The following is an 18,845-nucleotide window of genomic DNA, read 5'->3' as shown; positions in this document are numbered from 1 at the left end:
TAAACCAGCCAAATATGGCATTAAAATACAGTCTCTTGTAGATGCTAAATCTTTTTATACTTTCAATTTGGAAGTGTGCGCAGGAAAGCAGCCTATAGGTCCATATGCAGTTAGCAACAAACCGTTCGACGTAGTGCAACAACTAGTTCAGCCAATATCACAATCGAATCGCAATTTGACATTTGACGACTGGTTTACGAGTCACGAGTTGATGCTTCATCTGCAACAGGAACTTTTCGTAAAAATAAAAGATGCATACCACCCGCACTTTTGAAGACTGGAAAGAAACCAAGTTAAATTTTTTTGTTTCCAAAAAGACATTTCCATGGTGTCTTACGCTTCGAATAAACAGAAAGTGGTCATAGTTATTTCTACTCTGCACCACGATGACAAAATTGATAAAAGTACAGGACAAAAGAAAAAACCAGAGATTATCACATTCTACAACTCAACAAAAGCAAGAGTAGATGTTTTTGACGAATTATGTGGTACATACAGCATCTCGCGAAACAGCAAACGCTGGCCTATGACGATCTTTTATGGTGTACTCAACATAGCTACTATAAATTCAAATATAATTTGTAGAGAAAATTTAAATCAAAGCACAAAAAGAACTGATTTCATCTGGAAGCTAGGTTTGGCTTTGATAAACGAACATCTACGAATGCGAAGAGATTAAAGAAATATCCCAACCTACAGAAGAAAGAGAATCTCATCTCAGATTATGGAATCACTCACTTCCTCACCAAATACTGCTGGCCGCTACGTGAGATGTGCGGTTTGTCAAAAAAAAAAGGTCGCAAAACTAAACATGGATACGCTGGCTGTAAAAAGGTGATTTGTATGGAACATACTTTTTTGTTTTGTAAAGATTGTACTGAATGTAACTCTAGTTCTTAAGATGTTACGTTTAGTTGTAATGTTCAGAATTTATTTTTTCAGTTATGTTGTTTCATATATTTTTCATGTATTTAGTCTTAGAGAAAACAATGTTTCCTTAATTGAAGCGAAGCCGCGAATAACATTGTAAATGATAAAATCGTTTTTTTACAGGGAAAAAAACGTTTTTTGGAGGCTTTGTGATTGTTTTTTGTTCCTGTATTGTTGGCTTGTCCAAAACAATGACATTACTTATATGAAAAAAATTGAGGAATTTCAATTTCGAATTAAAATTAGGCAGTCATTTTAAAACCTTTTTCAGTGGAAAAATGTTTCATATCCCAAGCGCGATATCAGTTAAAACTGAGCAATACGGTTTGTAGGAACGGATTTAAAATGTTACTATCGCAAAAAAAAAATATGTATTGGTTTGTTTTTTAAATAAAGAGTATATTATAGAATGTTTAAAGTTCATTTATTTCATACAAAAAGTCAATTCGGCATCAAAACAAAAATGTGTTCAAAACAGAAATGAAAATATTCCAAAAACTGTGAATAAAGCTTGGTTTGCTTTGAGCCCATTTACACAATAACTTTCCAACCTATCTTTTTTGTTTACTTCTTTTTAAATATTAATTTCCGAGTATTTTCACGGTCACTTTTACATAAAAGAAAAACCATCGTGTAAGGGTGCTCTTTAAAGTAAGAGATTTATATACTATATTTATTTACTGCAGAACGACAATCACAGACCTAAATATAAACAGTAAATAAAATAAAAATTACAGCAAGTGCACTTAAAACGTTTTTCCAGATTACTTGTTCCGGAGCGTTTTTTTGAGGGATACTTTTGTTTTTCCTGGTTGTATATGCATTTTCATTATTTCTTTACTTTTTGTTTTTAATATCTTTCCAATTTTCAACATTATATTTCCTTTTTGTACCTCTGTTACACTTGTCAATTACCTGCGACAACTGCGATCGTATCATTGTGCGTGTAACTTACAACGTTCTTTCACGGACTGACTTCTTCTAATTGCTTTTTAATTGCCCTTTAGTGCGTAATTTTAACTTATTTGATGCTTTAGAGATGCAAGAGAGTAACAGTAACGGAAATCTGCAAAAAAACACGTTTTGCAAAAATTGGCTTTTAAAACGTTATTCGCGGCTCCGCTTCAATTGTAATTGTTTAGCATGAGAAGTATAGGCTGTTTTAGTTCCAAAATTGATCTCATTTTCTTGTATTAATATAAATAAAAATATTTAATAACAAGTACTAGTTTTATACTTATTAGATAGCTAATGAACCCTCTTAGAATATAATATAACATTTTTTATGTAAAGATTAATATACAAATAAATACAGGCAATTCAGTATGGGGGTATGCCAAGCCCGGCCACATACTCAATGCTTCATTTAGTCACCACATTCTCGCCGGGTGAATTCTTTTTTGGATTTAGAATGAATGTCGTTGACATTAGTTCTCTTTCAAAATCGCATTAATAGCAATTGATCTTAGTTCCATTGACACTTTTGCACGTCATCCATATTTTATTTGTTAAAAAAGGGTGCAGCATTCTTTATGCTTAAACCGACTATAAAGTTGATCGTCAATTTTGCCCTGAAAAAGAGATATGTCATATGTATAATCACAGTGAATATACGGTAAAATTTTGTGTAAGCAATCTAATCCACCGAGGGAGGAGAAGGACGTTGAGGTGAATGACGCATTGTACGAACTTCTAGAACGCAAAAGCGTAATAATGTCAACTGACGCTAGTTCCAATGAAACTATTGCATGTCAGCAAAATATGCCTTATAAATATAAGCGGTAAATTTTTTGGGGGTAAGCTTATATACAATTTCTATATTTACTCTCAGTTCCTTTCCTTCCATAATGTATTATTATTAAATTTTTTGCGTTGTAGACGCACTCGTGCATACATTCTCGTACAAATTTATTATGGATTGTTCACACAAACATTATTCATAGCGATGTTCCTTCGACGTTCTCCACTCTACTTGCATGCATTAGCATCTCCGACTGCAATGCTAACACTATCATCAACTACATCAGTAAAAGCAGCATCAAGTACCATGTTCGGTCACTGCCAGCAGCCATCGGGTTGCGAATGCCTTAAGCTTGGTCATGGTCATAGCCATTACCAACTCGTATAAATCATTCATCGAGTGGACCCCCAATTATTTGTCAATTTATGTCTCCTTCAAGGGCAGTAGACTATAAATAATTGTACTACCGGTCCTTAGCAAGAATTGTTGTATATAAGATGTTGTTGTTGTTACTGATGCTATTATTGTTATTGCGACTGATGTTAGACTTTACTTTAGTTTTAGCTAAAGGTTTTCCTATTGCTCCACGCTTGCTATAAATATGTATGTTTCTATGCTTGCATGGTATGACTTCGGCGGATGTAATGAAAATGCACTAAACCTATTTATGTATGTAGATGTAAGGCAGTGTAAAAATGTGCGTGTATTTATTCGTATGAATGTTGCCATAGGTTCCTCTCGTGGTCGAACGTGTCGTATGTTGCCCAATATCCCGGCTGGGGTGTATAAATTTTGCCTTACGACAGGCATGCCTACCGAGACGATATATTAACCCCCTTCTTCTCGAAAGCCTAATACCCCTGAAGACACTTTTTGAACCACTTGATGTTATATGGAATGAATCCACAGTATGATGGACACATTCCGAAGAAATTTTGGATCTAAAATTTAAGTCATTAAGTATGGCGTGTGAGGCTGCCATTCCCAGAAGTCGCGTTTACGTAAATTGGAATTTGCATATTTGTGGAACGGTGAAATAGCCTAAAATGACACAAAGCACGACAAATGGCATAGAGGGTATGCTCATCACCATGATATGATCAACATACTTGCTATACTAAGAGACTACCACAGCCAGAGGGAGCTGAGAATATAGGGCAGAGATCCTCAGGGATCGGTGGTAGGTCCCGCACTCTGGAATGCTTCGTATGACAGCCTCCTTAGCTTGCACATACCAGAAAGTATTTTTGGTCGCTTTCGCAGACGACGTGGCTGTCGTAGTTACTGCATGAAACTGCGAGCTGGCACAGCTTAAATTAAACCAAGTAATGCACAGTGTAGATAGATGAATGAATGACTACGAAGTTCAGCTTGCAACAGCGAAAACTGAGATCATAATGCTTTCGAAAAGGCGAAATTCCACCATAATAAATATTATGGTTTGTAGTACAGCAAGCACAAACACGCAGGTCCACCAATTACTTAGGGGGGAGGTTAGCTAGGAAGCTACCCTGCTCAACATAGGCGATCCAGCCAAGGCCATTTATAAGAAAGTTGCTTGCATCAGCTTCGGATTCTATATCTTTTGTACTGTAATTTGGGCCGGTGGAATAAAATTCCGGAAGTACCGAGAAGCTATTACCTCGGTCCGCCGCAAAAGGGCGCTACGAATTACCTCAGCTGACCGCACGATTTTGCTCCCCAAGGCAGCCGGTTCTATGTACCAGAGCTACTCGGGATTTTTCCCGACCAAGTGCTCTCATTTCAGTGTAACCCTATTTAATTTGTTGCGTTCCTCCCACAAAGTGTCTTCCTCCCAGCATATCCTTGCAGCGGGACTGCGCCATATTCTCCTGCTCCGGGAAGGTATCGAACACAATCCGGAACCTATACCTGATCCAGTCCAAAGAAATGGCTTTGCTGCGTTTGCCGGCAAAGAATATTTTTAGGACGGTCACATTCTTGTCAGTGTTCCACGTGTTTAAAGGATGGTTACACCGGACGGGATGTTCTCCAAAACCCGTCGTCCTCGTAACTTTTACAAATCTGTTGTGGCATCTTGCCCAAGGGCGTCCCGTAATCCATGCCTTAGCGCCCTCACTACCCTCTAGTAGCTCCGCTGCTCAGCAAGCCACAACAAGTACCCGCTGTTGCTCGCGCCCCACGGTGCCACCAACTCATATGTCCGCTCCTACTCATAACTACAATCTGCGTAGTAGAGTAGGTATGTAGCAACGCCGACTATCAGCCCCTGTTCCCGTCTTCTTCTCCCCCTCTTTTCGGCACTAGCACACGAGCAGGTCAGGGAAAATGACTCAAAATACTGCAGTTAAACTGTAATGGGTTAACTGGGAAGATCACGGGTATAGTTGATTTTATGAGACGACACAACATCCGCATTGCTGCGATCCAAGAGACTAAACTCAAGGCAAGATCTGCTTTCCAGACCTGCTCTGGTTATAACGTCCACAGAAAAGACCGCAAGAGGCAGTATCGCGTTGATCACCCACCATTCAGTGCACTGTAATCTATTTGATCCCGACATCGGCCGTGGGGACAGTATCCTGGGACGTCAAAGCATATCTGTCCGGTCAGGCGATTTAAGTTTAGAAATCATCAACATCTACATCCCTCCTGTCACCTGTTACCCCTGTGGATACTGCCTTGATATCAGCACACTACTCTTAGGCGATTTCAATGTCCACCACGATCTGTGGCATACCAACCTACAGGCGGATAGCAGGGGTGAGATGTTTGCGGACCAAATAAAAGAATCGTCGTTCTGTACGATAGACGGAGACGCCCCCCCTCGTATGGTAGGAAGCTGTCACAGTTCACCAGATATATCAATCGTGAGCGCAGGACTCGTAAACTGCGTCAACTGGCAACATTGCCATCCGATCACCAGACTCCTTTCTCTCGAGCGATGTGCCGACTGCGTCACTACTGAAAAACATACTTTCTTCAATTTTAAAAAAGAAAAGTACCAATATACCGTTTAATTTTTATGAAAGGCATAAAAATTGTAGATAGAGTAGAAGAGAAATGAGAAAAAGCGAGGTTCACTTTTCAGGTATAACAAAGCCTGTCGGGTACTCTAGTCTACTATTGAGGGATAATTCTTGGGGTAGAGTTTGAGACATTTTTTAATTGAAATTTAAGTTTAAGCTTGACTGGTGGTCAATTAATGTGAAGTTTTATAAAGGGAAAATAACTTGGCAGAAATTTGAAAAAATGACAAATAAATTCAGTGATTGAACATATCAAATGAGGGCGATAAAAATAACATTACAGTTAACAAATCTTGAAATTCGTGTTGTCAGCGCTTCATAGGCTAAGAACATTGCAGACAAAATGTCTATGATCCTTATTTGATTTATTTAAGTGAAGTTGCCCGCCCACCATAGATGGATGTTTTTTCTCCACAAATAAAATTTCTATCTTTAAAACGCAACAAGTACTAAACTTTACTGAGCGTTCATAAGCTTTAATGGAAGATGACCCATGTAATCCGTATTTATGTTAACATCCAAAATTTAATGTAGCAACTTGACAAAAAAACAAAATCGTTTACTAATTTACAAGAAAGTGTTCACAAGTTACAAGGGGGAGCGTTTTAAGCGCAAAAATGAAAAAAGCTTGAAATTGGGTATCGTTTATGTTGTTTGTTGACTTTGTCATTTATTTAATCACTCAAAATTTGTTATTTTGTTATTTCAAAGGGAATACTTTGTTTACACACTTTTCTGATTGACGTAAATTGTAACGGATGCAATTTTTGTGATTGTAAACTAGACAAAATGCAAACAAATCACAATTTCGCTATTGAATAAATAATTGAACATCAAATAAACACAAATGAATTGGCAAATAATGTAAATATCTGTTGTAATAGCTTCTGAAAAAAAATTCATTAAAAACTTTTTGTCATTTAACTATGTAATAAATATGGCGGTCCATGTTTGTGTGTGTATCTGCAGCAGCGGCATTTTTTATCAAATTTCGTCAAATATATTTTGCTTTTTTACTTTCGATGATTCATGAAGAAAAGCTTCTATTTTCTCACTGGAACTGTGGAAACCAATTTCAAAAATGTTTTCGAAAAAATTCGAAAGTTTAGGAAAATTTTGATGTTTTTTAAGAGTTTTTAGAGTAGGTAGTTTTGTAGACTAATCAGTCTGAGTCTAGTTAGTCTCTCGAAAATTGTATTGATTTTTGAAATAATCTTTTTTTCGCAGTGTTTCAGATTTTCTTCCACATAAAAAAATAAAACTATGAAGGAGTTGTAAAAAATCTTATGTATTATTTCTAATTGTTGTTTTTATGTGCAGGTCCCTTTCTCGCTCGTATTTGGAATCCAAATCTATAAATAAAGTTTTGGTTGTAAAGATGGAGATTCGAGCTATTAACGAGCTTTGGGCATTATTGGTCGAAGTGCTTTTGTTTAGCTATATTTTATCAAAACAGTTTGTTTAAAATAAAAGATTGGGAGCACACAAAGAAATCTATTTGTACTATAGCACTATTGTGAATATTTGATTTGAACTAACCCTGCCTGGCAGTTGCTAACATTCGCCAGATTGCAGCGCAAGCGCATGCAAGTTTTTATTAATAGATGATTGATTGATAGAACAGCTGGTTTCTGTTGATATTTGTAATGAGAATTTTGTATTTTTTGGCGCAAGATGCGCACGGTTCCGGCCAGTTAATACAAATTTCGAGATACCTACAACATGAACTTTGTTAGACTAAAAGTGATTGTGCTATAAAACTGCACAAGGGCCACGATATCGAATTCAAAATATCGACATGGTACTTATGCAAGAAGTATCGGGGACCCGATGGTATCGAATCAAATAACTCGATACTCCTAGCATCGGTTCCAAATTCATAATAAAATGAGCGGTTCAGTAATGCAGTACAACATTTTCGCCTTAACCCTTTCGACCCGGACGGTACGTATGTGTACCACCTGAAGTTCAAACGTCTCTAAAACGTTTCAATAAAATTCTGTTAAGTTGTGCTATTGCCCTGAGCATCTCTGTTATTTGCTCATTACATACTAGTAAGTTCCATTACAATTTGTTTTTGTTTATTTTCACGAGATCGTGTTTTAAAAAATAAAAAAAATAAATGTAAGGAGCGGTAACCTCCGAAGAGATCTAAGGCCGAGCTTCTCTTCCAATTTGCGTCATGCTCCTCTTGATTTTCTTTTTGAGCTTCCCAAAGATGAGTTTTCACTGAGAGCTTTTCATAGCAGAAATACACCCGGAGCGCTTACCAAACACTGCCGAGGGGCGACCCCGCTTAGAAAAAATTTCTTATAATTGAAAAACCTTATTTCTAAAATTTTGATGTTGCTTTGCTCGGGGTGCGAACCCAGGGCATACGGTGTGATAGGCGGAGCACGCTACCATCACACCACCGTGGCCGAGATCGTGTTTTGTGCATAGAAAATCAGTGAAAATGATTTGCGAGTTATTTAAAGTGATAAGGCATCAAAAATGTTTAAAATAAATAGCAATACAAATTTTATAAATGCTTACAACTTCAGACATAAGTATTTATAAAAAACATATAGTTTCATGCGTATTTTAAAATGTGATACCTATATGTACCAATCGTCCGGTATGGTGGTACATATGTGTACCAATTGTTCTATAAGTACTGTATAACGTACTTCCTCGTTATGAATAAAATTTATTATTTCCTCTGAAAATGGACCCTGAACATATCCGACAATTCTGGAAGACGAAGCTTATAAGGCTAGTGACTATGAATACTTCTCAAGGGGAATCTCCGACAATTTCTTATCAAGTTATTACACATGTAATTACACATACAGAGGTAATCAAGGCCCAACAGGCGAGGCAAATGAGGCTGCCAAATGATCTATCAAGCTCTAGCAACGGTTACAAAGACTCAGAAGACGAAATCGGCCCCAAACCCGTCGCGTCAAACACCAATATTTTTTTTGGAATACTCTTGATGAGGATTGCGTATCGGAAAAAAGTATTTATGAACCTCGCAACTGCACAATAGCGGAAAAATGTAAGTACCATACCCAAATCAAATAAAATTATTTCGGAAGATCATAGGAGGTGTTGATTTGGCTGATCAAATGTATGAGCCTTACGAATATGATAGGAAATCGAATAAATGGTGAAAGATGTTTTTTTTTTATTTGTTATCAATGATTAGGCGAATGTAAAGTTTCAACTGAAGATTGGGGCTCTGTTCCGAATTCTAAAGTTGAGCTACTTTCTAAAATACATGGAAATCGATGGCCTATCATCCATCTGGAAATATCCTTGTTAATCTCCACCGTGATTCGCAGGCGGAGTTATAAAAGAGACAGAAAGGATTCCTAGATAGACGAACGAGCTACACATATTTCTGAGGCAAATTTTTTCACTAAGTTCGGACTCATATCGGAACCCTAAATTATGAGCGCTTCGAGAATGTTGTGGGGTGTTTATTTGTATTTATTTTAATTTTTAATTTTTGTTTGATAATTGAGTGGTTATTATAAAAAAAGACAATGTTTTTTATAAAGCTTCTTAAACACAAAACTTTCATACTTTAATGAATTTTTCGTTTTGTGATCTACTCATCTTATTAATTATTGAGACTTGCGACAACTTTTGTACTGAAATCAAATCGTCTCAAAGTTGATTCTTACTTACCCAAAAATGTTCAGTAGTGTAAAAATAGACTGCTAACTGTTTGAGAGAAAGAAACATTAAGATCCTTCAACTTGATGGATTAGTTCTTTCCTTGCCTTTTACCGAAAATTCGATGTCAAAAAGTATAGCCACAAAAGCTTCGAACGGTCAAAGTTCGATATGAAAAAAGTATTGGTAGTATCGAAATTCGTGTTCCTAAACTGAGTTTAAAAATCAGAAATTTCCAAATAAAATATACGAAATTTTCAAATATTTTTCTTGAATTTTCGAATTTTTCGCAATATTTACTTGAAATTTTAAATTTTTTTCTAAAACGTTTTTGAGATTGGTTTGCATAATTTCGACAAGACAAAATGTATGAAGTTTTACTTAGATTACTAAAAATAAAGAAAGCAGAGATAATTTGACGAAATTCGATAAGAATTGTCACTGCTACTTTTATGCTCGCTGCTGCAAATTTGTATTTTTGATGTGTGCTGATTCATGCCAAAAGTTTGACAGCAAACGCAAATTGTGCTGTTGTGGAAAGCTCAACAGAGCTTACTCCTTTATTGGGTTAAGCACAAAGACTGCACGTTCTGACAAAGTAACTGAATTTTATGAAATTAACTTAAAGTTGAAGTTTCGGAAACATATAAAAGTCATAAAATATTATTTTAAACTTTTCGCTGAAAAACGATTTTCTTCCCAAAATGGGTCAAATTTGACCCGGAGTTCTTACCAATATTAATACATTAGAATGTTGAAAAAGTTAACCAAAATGCCCCTCCCGAATTTTAGTTATTACTAAATATCATTAGGCTGAAGGCAACGTGGAGCCAGAAGCATTTGCCATTATATAAAGACTAGCCTTTACCCGCGGCCCCGTCCGCAAGGAGAAAATGAAATATATGGGTTATTCCCGTTAGCCTGCTTATCAAGTTATCTGTTTAAAATTTTGTTTCTGTGTAATGCTTTTATATTTGTAATTAAGTAAAAAAGAACTAAATGAGCTGATAATCTGATAGGATGCCGAAATGATCCCGAAATTATCCATAAACAGCAACGAAATGACCCCGAAACTATCGCGGATGGATTCCTAAAACCATCCAGAAATGCCCCCAAAGGGTATTCAAAAGTTCCCGGAATAGACCCAAAAAAAACCCGAAATGACAACGACACGATTCTAGACTTATCCAGAGAACCACACAGAAATGATCCCTGAAGGGTACCAAAATGATCCCGAAATAGTCCCGAAAAAGTTCCGAAATGACCCTGACGGGCTCCCGGACGGATCTCAAAAACCATCCAGAAAATATCCAAGAAGGGTTAATAAATTATCCCGACATAGTCCAGAAAAAGTTCCGAAATGACCCCGAGGGACCCACGACGTATCGCGAAAACCATACAGAAACGATTCCAGAAGGGTCCCAAAATGATCCCGAAATAGTCCGGAAATAACCCCAATGGGATCCCGCACGGATCCAGAAATGATCCCGGAATGTCCCAACACTATCCCGAAAAAGTAACAAAAAAGTCTCGAAATGACTCCTATAGCATCCCGGACGGATCCAGAAATGACCCCGGAAGGGTCCCAAATCACCCTGATGGATCAGGCAAACCATCTCAATTCCGGAAGGGTCTCCAAATGATCCCGAAATAATACAGAAACATTAAATGACGCCTAAAGGGTCTCCAAATGATCCCGAAATAGTCCGGAAAAAGTCCCGAAATAACTCTGACGGGTTCCCGTACATATCCCGAAATCCATCCAGAAGTGATGCTGGAAGGGTCCCCAAATGATCCCATATTAGCCCTGAAAAAGTTCCGAAATGACCCAGACGGGCTCCCGGACGGATCCCGAAAACCATCCAAAAATGATTCCGAAATAGTCCCGAGGAAGTCCATGAATGACACTGACGGGATCTCCAACAGATCCCTAAATGACCCTGACGGGATCACGGACAGATCCCGAAATCCATCCAGGAAATATCTTGGAAGGGTCCCAAAATGATCCTGAAGTAGTCTCGGAAAAGTCCAGAAGTTACCCTGAAGGGATCTCGGACGGATGCTGAAAACCATGCTTAATGATCCCGAAAAAGTCCCGAAATTAACCTGACGGGATCTCGTACGGATCCCGAAAACCATCCAGAAATGATGCCGGTAGGTACCACAAATTATCCCGAAATAGTCCCGAAATGACCAACCAGAAATGATGCCGGTAGGTGCCCCAAATGAACCCGAAATAGTCCCGAAATGACCCCGTCGGGATCCCGGAAAGATCCCTAAAACTATCCAGAAATGATGGCGTAAGGGACCCCAAATGATCCCCAAATAGTCCCGAAATTACGCTGACGGAATCCCAGATGGATCCCGAAAACCATCCAGAAATGATGGCGAAAGGGTCCCCAAATGATCTCGTATTAGTCGCGAAGAAGTCCCGAAATGACCCCGACGGGATCCCGGACGGATATCCAAAACCATATAGAAATGATGCCGGGAAGTACCCCAAATGATGCCGAAAAAGTCCTGAAATGACCCCGAAGGGATCCTGGACGGATCGCGAAAACCATCCAGAAATGATGGTGAAAGGGCCCCAAATGATCCCGTATTAGTCGCGAAATAGTCCGGAAATTACCCCTATGGGATCCCGCACGTATCCAGAAATGATCCCGGAAGGGTCCCAAAACTATCCCCAAAAAGTAAAAAAAAAAACTCGAAATGACTCCTACGGCATCCCGGACGGATCCCGAAATACCCTCGGAAGGGTCCCCAAATGATCCCAAAATGGTCCCGAAATTAACCTGATGGATCCGGTAAACCATCAATTGATGTCGGAGGTGTCCCCAAATGATCCCGAAATAATACAGAAAGTCATGATATGTCCCCTAAAAGGTCTCAAAATGATCCCGAAATAGTCCCGAAATGACCCTGAAGGGATCCCGGAAACTATCTAGAAATGATGCCCGAAAGGTTCCCAAATGATCCCCAAATAGTCCCGAAATTACCCTGAAGGGTTCCTGTACAGATCCCGAAATCCATCCAGAAGTGATGCCGGAAGGGTCCCCAAATGATCCCGTATTAGCCCTGAAAAAGTTCCAAAATGACCCAGACGGGCTCCCGGACGGATCCCGAAAACCATCCAAAAATTATCCCGAAATAGTCCCGAAGAAGTCTCGAAATGACCCTGACGGGATCTCGAACGGATCCCTAAATGACCCCAACGGGATAGGGGCAGATCCCGAAATCCATCCAGAAAATATCTTGGAAGGGTCCCAAAATGATCCTGAAATAGTCTCGGAAAAGTACAGAAGTTACCCTGATGGGATCTCGGACGGATCCTGAAAACCATGCTTAAATGATCCCGAAAAAGTGCCGAAATGAACCTGACGGGATCCCGTACGGATCCCGAAAACCATCCAGAACTGATGCCGGTGGGTACCCCAAATGATCCCGAAATAGTCCCGAAATGTCCCCGACGGGATACCGGACGGATCCCGAAAAGCATCCAGAAATGATGCCGAAAGCGTCCCCAAATGATCCCGTATTAGTCGAGAAAAATTCCCGAAATGACCCCGACGGGATCCCGGACGGATCCCGAAAACCATCTAGAAATGATGCCGGAAGGTACCCCAAATGATCCCGAAATAGTCCCGAAATGACCCCGACGGGATCCCGGACGGATCCCCAAAACCATCCAGAAATGATGCCGAAAGCGTCCCCTAATGATCCCGTATTAGTCGAGAAAAAGTCCCGAAATTACCCCGACGGGTTCCCGGACGGATCCCGAAAAGCATCCAGATATGATGCCGAAAAGGTCCCAAATGATCCCGTATAAGTCGAGAAAAAGTCCCGAAATGACCAAGACGGGATCCCGGACGGATCCCAAAAACCATCTAGCAATGATGACGGAAGCTACCCTAAATGATCCTGTATTAGTCGAGAAAAAGTCCCGAAATTACCACGACGGGATCCCGGACGGATCCAGAAAATCATCTAGAAATGAAGCCGGAAGGTACCCCAAATGATACCGAAATAGTCCCGAAATGACCCTGACGGGATCCCGGACGGATCCCGAAAACCATCTAGAAATGAAGAAGGTAGGTACCCCAAATGATCCCGAAATAGTACCGAAATGACCCTTACGGGATCCCGGACGGATCCCGAAAACCATCTAGCAATGATGCCGGAAGCTACCCCAAATGATCCCGTATTAGTCGAGAAAAAGTCCCGAAATTACCCCGACGGGATCCCAGACGGATCCAGAAAACCGTCTAGAAATGAAGCCGGAAGGTACCCCAAATAATCCCGAAATAGTCCCGAAATGACCCTGATTTGATCCTGGACGGATCCCGAAAACCATCTAGCAATGATGCCGGAAGGTACCTCAAATGAACCCGTATTAGTCGAGAAAAAGTCCCAAAATTACCCTGAAGGGATACCGAACGGATCCCGAAAACCATACAGAAATGATGCCGAAAAGTTCCCCAAATGATCCCGTATAAGTCGAGAAAAAGTCCCGAAATGACCCCGACGGGATCCCGGACGGATCCCGAAAACCATCCAGAAATGACGCCGAAAGCGTCCCCAAATGATCCCATATTAGTCGAGAAAAAGTCCCGAAATGACGCCGACGGGATCCCGGACGGATCCCGAAAACCATCCAGAAATGATGCCGAAAGCGTCCCCAAATGATCCCGTATTAATCGAGAAAAAGTCCCGAAATGACCCTGACGGGTTCCCGGACGGATCCCGAAAAGCATCCAGATATGATGCCGAAAGGGTCCCCAAATGATCCCGCATAAGTCGAGAAAAAGTGTCGAAATGACCAAGACGTAATTCCGGACGGGTCCCTAAAACCATCTAGCAATGATGCCGGAAGCTACCCCAAATGATCCCGTATTAGTCGAGAAAAAGTCCAGAAATGACCCCGACGGGATCCCTGATGGATCCCGAAAACCATTTAGAAATGATGCCGGAAGGTACCTCAAAAGAACCTGTTTTAGTCGAGAAAAAGTTCCAAAAAGACCCTGAAGGGATACCGAACGGATCCCGAAAATCATACAGAAATGATGCCGAAAAGGTCCCCAAATGATCCCGTATTAGTCGAGAAAAAGTCCCGAAATGACCCCGACGGGATCCCGGACGGATCCCGAAAACCATCGAGAAATGATGCCGAAAGGGTCCCCAAATGATCCCGTATTAGTCGAGAAAGGGCCCCGAAATGACCCTGACGGGATCCGGACGGAACCCGAAAACCATCCAGAAATGATGCCGAAAGGGTCCTCAAATGATCCCGTATCAGTCGAGAAAAAGTCCAGAAATGACCCCGACGGGACCCGAACGGATCCCGAAAACCATCCAGAAATGATGCCGAAGGGGTCCCCAAATGATCCCGTCTTAGTCGAGAAAAAGTTCCGAAATGACCCCGACGGGATCCCGGACGGATCCCGAAAACCGTCCAGCAATGATTCCGGAAGGGTCCCCAAATGATCGCGATATAGTCCCGAAATGATCCTGGAACAGTCCCGAAAATGTCCCAAAATAATCCCGACGGAATCCCGGTCGGATCCCGAAAACTATACACAAATGATCCCGGAAGGGTCCCAAAATAATCCCGGAATAGTCCCGAAAAAGTCCAGAAATGACCCCGGCGGGATCGCGGACGGATGCCGAAAACCATCCAGAAATGATCCCGGAAGGGTCTCGATATGACCCAAACGGGATTACAAATAGGGTGAAGATAATTATAAAACCATGTTAATAAGGCAACAGGCGCGTTGGAGCGAATGAAGAGTTACAAAGAAACATACAAGTAAAGCTAATAAAAGCGTGCTAATAAAAACAATTGAAGGAGGGCGGATGGCGGGAGGAGGAGAGTACCACTGATCGTTTCCCCAAAATTGTTTAGATCTCGATCTGTTTGAGCCAGATACCAAAAATTATTGATTTTAGGACAAAATTTACATTGAGTTATAACAATTTATCGATTTTGCACGAGAGGGGAAAGGAGGGGGGGTGTATCACTGCTCACTTTGTAAGCCCTCGACTTATTTCACCCATTGAGTTTGTAATATTGGTGAAGGTCAGTATACGTAAAGTTATAATGTGTAAAAATTGTTAAAAAGTAATTATTCGAAGGGGTCGTGGGACCCCATTCCCCCTTTCCATGTTCGAAAAAAAATTCGCCAGTAGCCTATTATCTCTGTCCTAAATTTCATCAAAATCCGTGAAGCCGTTCTGGCGTGATTCAGTCGCAAAGACAAAAAAATATAATAATTAAATTATAACTGTTCCTAGGGGGCGGAGACCACGCCCCTTTTGAAAAATATATAGCTAGTAGATCCTTCTAGACTATTGGCTATATGCATGCCAAATTTCATACAAATCCGTCCAGCCGTTCTTGCGTGATTGAGTCACAAAGACAAACGTCTGGACAAACATCCAAACATCAAAACATCTAAACATCCAAACATCCAAACTTTGCCATTTATAATATACTAGCCTTTACCCGCGGCCCCGTCCGCAAGGAAAATTTTAAATATATGGGCTATTCGCGTTAGCCTGCTTATTATCTGTTTAAAATTTTGTTTTCTGTCTAATGCATTTTATTTTTGTAATTGAGTAAAAAAAAGAACTAAATGAGCTGATAACCTGATAGGATCCCAAATGATCCCGAAATTATCCAGAAAAAGCTACGAAATGACCCCAACGCTATCGCGGACGGATCCCGAAAACCATCCAGAAATGCCCCGAAAGGGTCTCCAAAAGTTCCCCGAATAGTCCCAAAAAACCCGAAATGAGAGCGACACGATTCTAGACGTATCCAGAGAACCACACATAAATGATCCCTGAAGGTGTTCCAAAATGATCCCGAAAAGGTTCCGAAATGACCCTGACAGGCTCCCGGGCGGATCTCAAAAAACACCCAGAAAATATCCAGGAAGGGTCCCTAAATTATCCCGTCTAACTCCAGAAAAAGTTCCGAAATGGCTCCGAGGGGATCCACGATGGATCGCGAAAACCATACAGAAATGATTCCGGAAGGATTCCAAAATGATCCCGAAATAGTCCGGAATTGACCCAGATGGGATCCCGCACAGATCCAGAAATGATCCCGGAAGGGTGCAAAAACTATCCCGGAAAAGTAACAAAAAATCCCGAAATGGCTCCTACGGCATCCCGGACGGATCCAGAAATGATCTCGGAAGGGTCCCCAAATGATCCCAAAATGGTCCCGAAATGACCCTGATGGATCCGGCAAACCATCAAGAAATTATGCCGAAAGGGTCCCAAAATGATCCCGAAATAATACAGAAAAAGTCACGAAACGACCCCTAGATGATCCCCAAATGATCCCGTATTAGCCCCGAAAAGGTCCCGAAATAACCCCGACGGGATCCCGGACAAATCCCGAAAACCATCCAGAAATGATGCCGGAAGAAATCCCAAATGATTCCGTAAAAGTCCCGCATTGATTCCGACGGGATCCCGAACGGATACCGAAAATCATCCAGAAGTGATGCCGGAAAGGTCCCCAAATGATCACCTAATAGTCCCGAAATGACCTTAAGGGTCATGGACGGATCCCATAAACCATCCAGAAATGATCCTGATATAGTCCCGAAGAAGTGCCGAAATGACCCTGACGGGATCTTGAACGCACCCCTAAATGACCCTGACGGGATCCCGGACAGATCCCGAAATCCATCCAGAAATGATCTTGGGAGGGACCCCAAATGATCCCGAAAAAGTCCCGCAATGATTCCGAGGGGATCCTGATCGGATACCGAAAACCATCCAGAAGTGATGCCGGAAGGGTCCTCAAATGATCACCTAATAGCAAAATGACCCTGACGGCATCCCGGACTGATCCCAAAATCCATCCAGAAATGATCTTGGGAAGGTCCCAAAATTATCCCGAAATAGTCTCGGAAAAGTTCAGAAATTACCCTGACGGGTTCCCGGACGAATCCTGAAAGCCATCTCTAAATGATCCCGAAAAAGTCCCGAAATTACCCTGACTGGACCCCGAAAGGATCCCGAAAACTATCCAGAAATGATGCCGGAAATGTCCTCAAATGATCACCTAATAGTTCCGAAAAGACCCTGACGGGATCCCGAACGGATCCCGACAACTATCTAGAAATGATGCCGAAAGGGCCCGCAAATGATCCCGTATCAGTCGAGAAAAAGTCCCGAAATGAACCCGACGGGATGCCGGACGAATCCCAAAAACCATCCAGAAATGATGCCGGAAGGGACACCAAATGATCCCGAAAAAGTCCCGCAATAATTCCGACGGGATCCTGAGCGGATACCGAAAAACATCCAGAAGTGATGCCGAAAAGGTCCTCAAATGCTCACCTAATAGTCCCAAAATGACCCTGAGGGCATCCCGGACAAATCCCGAAATCCATCCAGAAATGATCTTGGGAAGGTCCCAAAATGATCCCGAAATAGTCTCGGAAAAGTCCAGAAATTACCCTGACGGATACCGGACAAATCCTGAAAGCCATCCTTAAATGATGCCGAAAAAGTCCCGAAATGACCCTGATGGGACCCGGAAAGGATCCCGAAAACTAACCAGAAATGATGCCGGAAATGTCCTCAAATGATCTCCCAATAGTTCCGAAAAGACCCTGACGGGATCCCGAATGGATCCCGACAACTATCCAGAAATGATACCGAAAGGGCCCGCAAATGATCCCGTATTAGTCGAGAAAAAGTCCCGAAATGACCCCGACGGGATGCCGGACGAATCCCAAAAACCATCCAGAAATGATTTTGGAAGGGACCCCAATGATCCCGAAAAAGTCCCGCAATTATTCCGACGGGAATCTGAACGGATACCGAAAACCATCCAGAAGTGATGCCGGAACGGTCCTCAAATGCTCACCTAATAGTCCCAAAATGACCCTGAGGGCATCCCGGACAAATCCCGAAATCCATCCAGAAATGATCTTGGGAAGGTCCCAAAATGATCCCGAAATAGTCTCGGAAAAGTCCAGAAATTACCCTGACGGGTTCCCGGGCGAATCCTGAAAGCCATCCTTAAATGATCCCGAAAAAGCCCCGAAATGACCCTGACGGGATCCCGAGAGGATTCCAAAAACTATCCAGAAATGATGCCGGAAAGATCCTCAAATGATCCCCTAATAGTTCCGAAATGACCGTGACGGGATCCCGAACGGATCCCGACAACTATCCAGAAATTATGCCGAAAGGGTCCGCAAATGATCCCGTATTAGTCGAGAAAAAGTCCCGAAATGTCCCCGACGGGATCCCGGACGAATCCCAAAAACCATTCAGAAATGATGCCGGTAGGTATCGCAAATGATCCCGAAATAATCCCGAAATGACCTCGTCGATATCCCGGACGGATACCGAAAATTATCCAGAAATGATGCCGGAAAGGTCCACAAATGATCCCCTAATAGTCCCGAAATTACCCTGATGGGATCCCAGACGGATCCCGAAAACCATCCAGAAATGATGCCGGAAGAGCC

The sequence above is a fragment of the Eurosta solidaginis genome, chromosome 4 (assembly GCF_040869045.1).
Source record: "Eurosta solidaginis isolate ZX-2024a chromosome 4, ASM4086904v1, whole genome shotgun sequence".
Lineage (NCBI taxonomy): Eukaryota > Metazoa > Arthropoda > Insecta > Diptera > Tephritidae > Eurosta > Eurosta solidaginis.
This window is presented reverse-complemented; position numbering follows the sequence as displayed.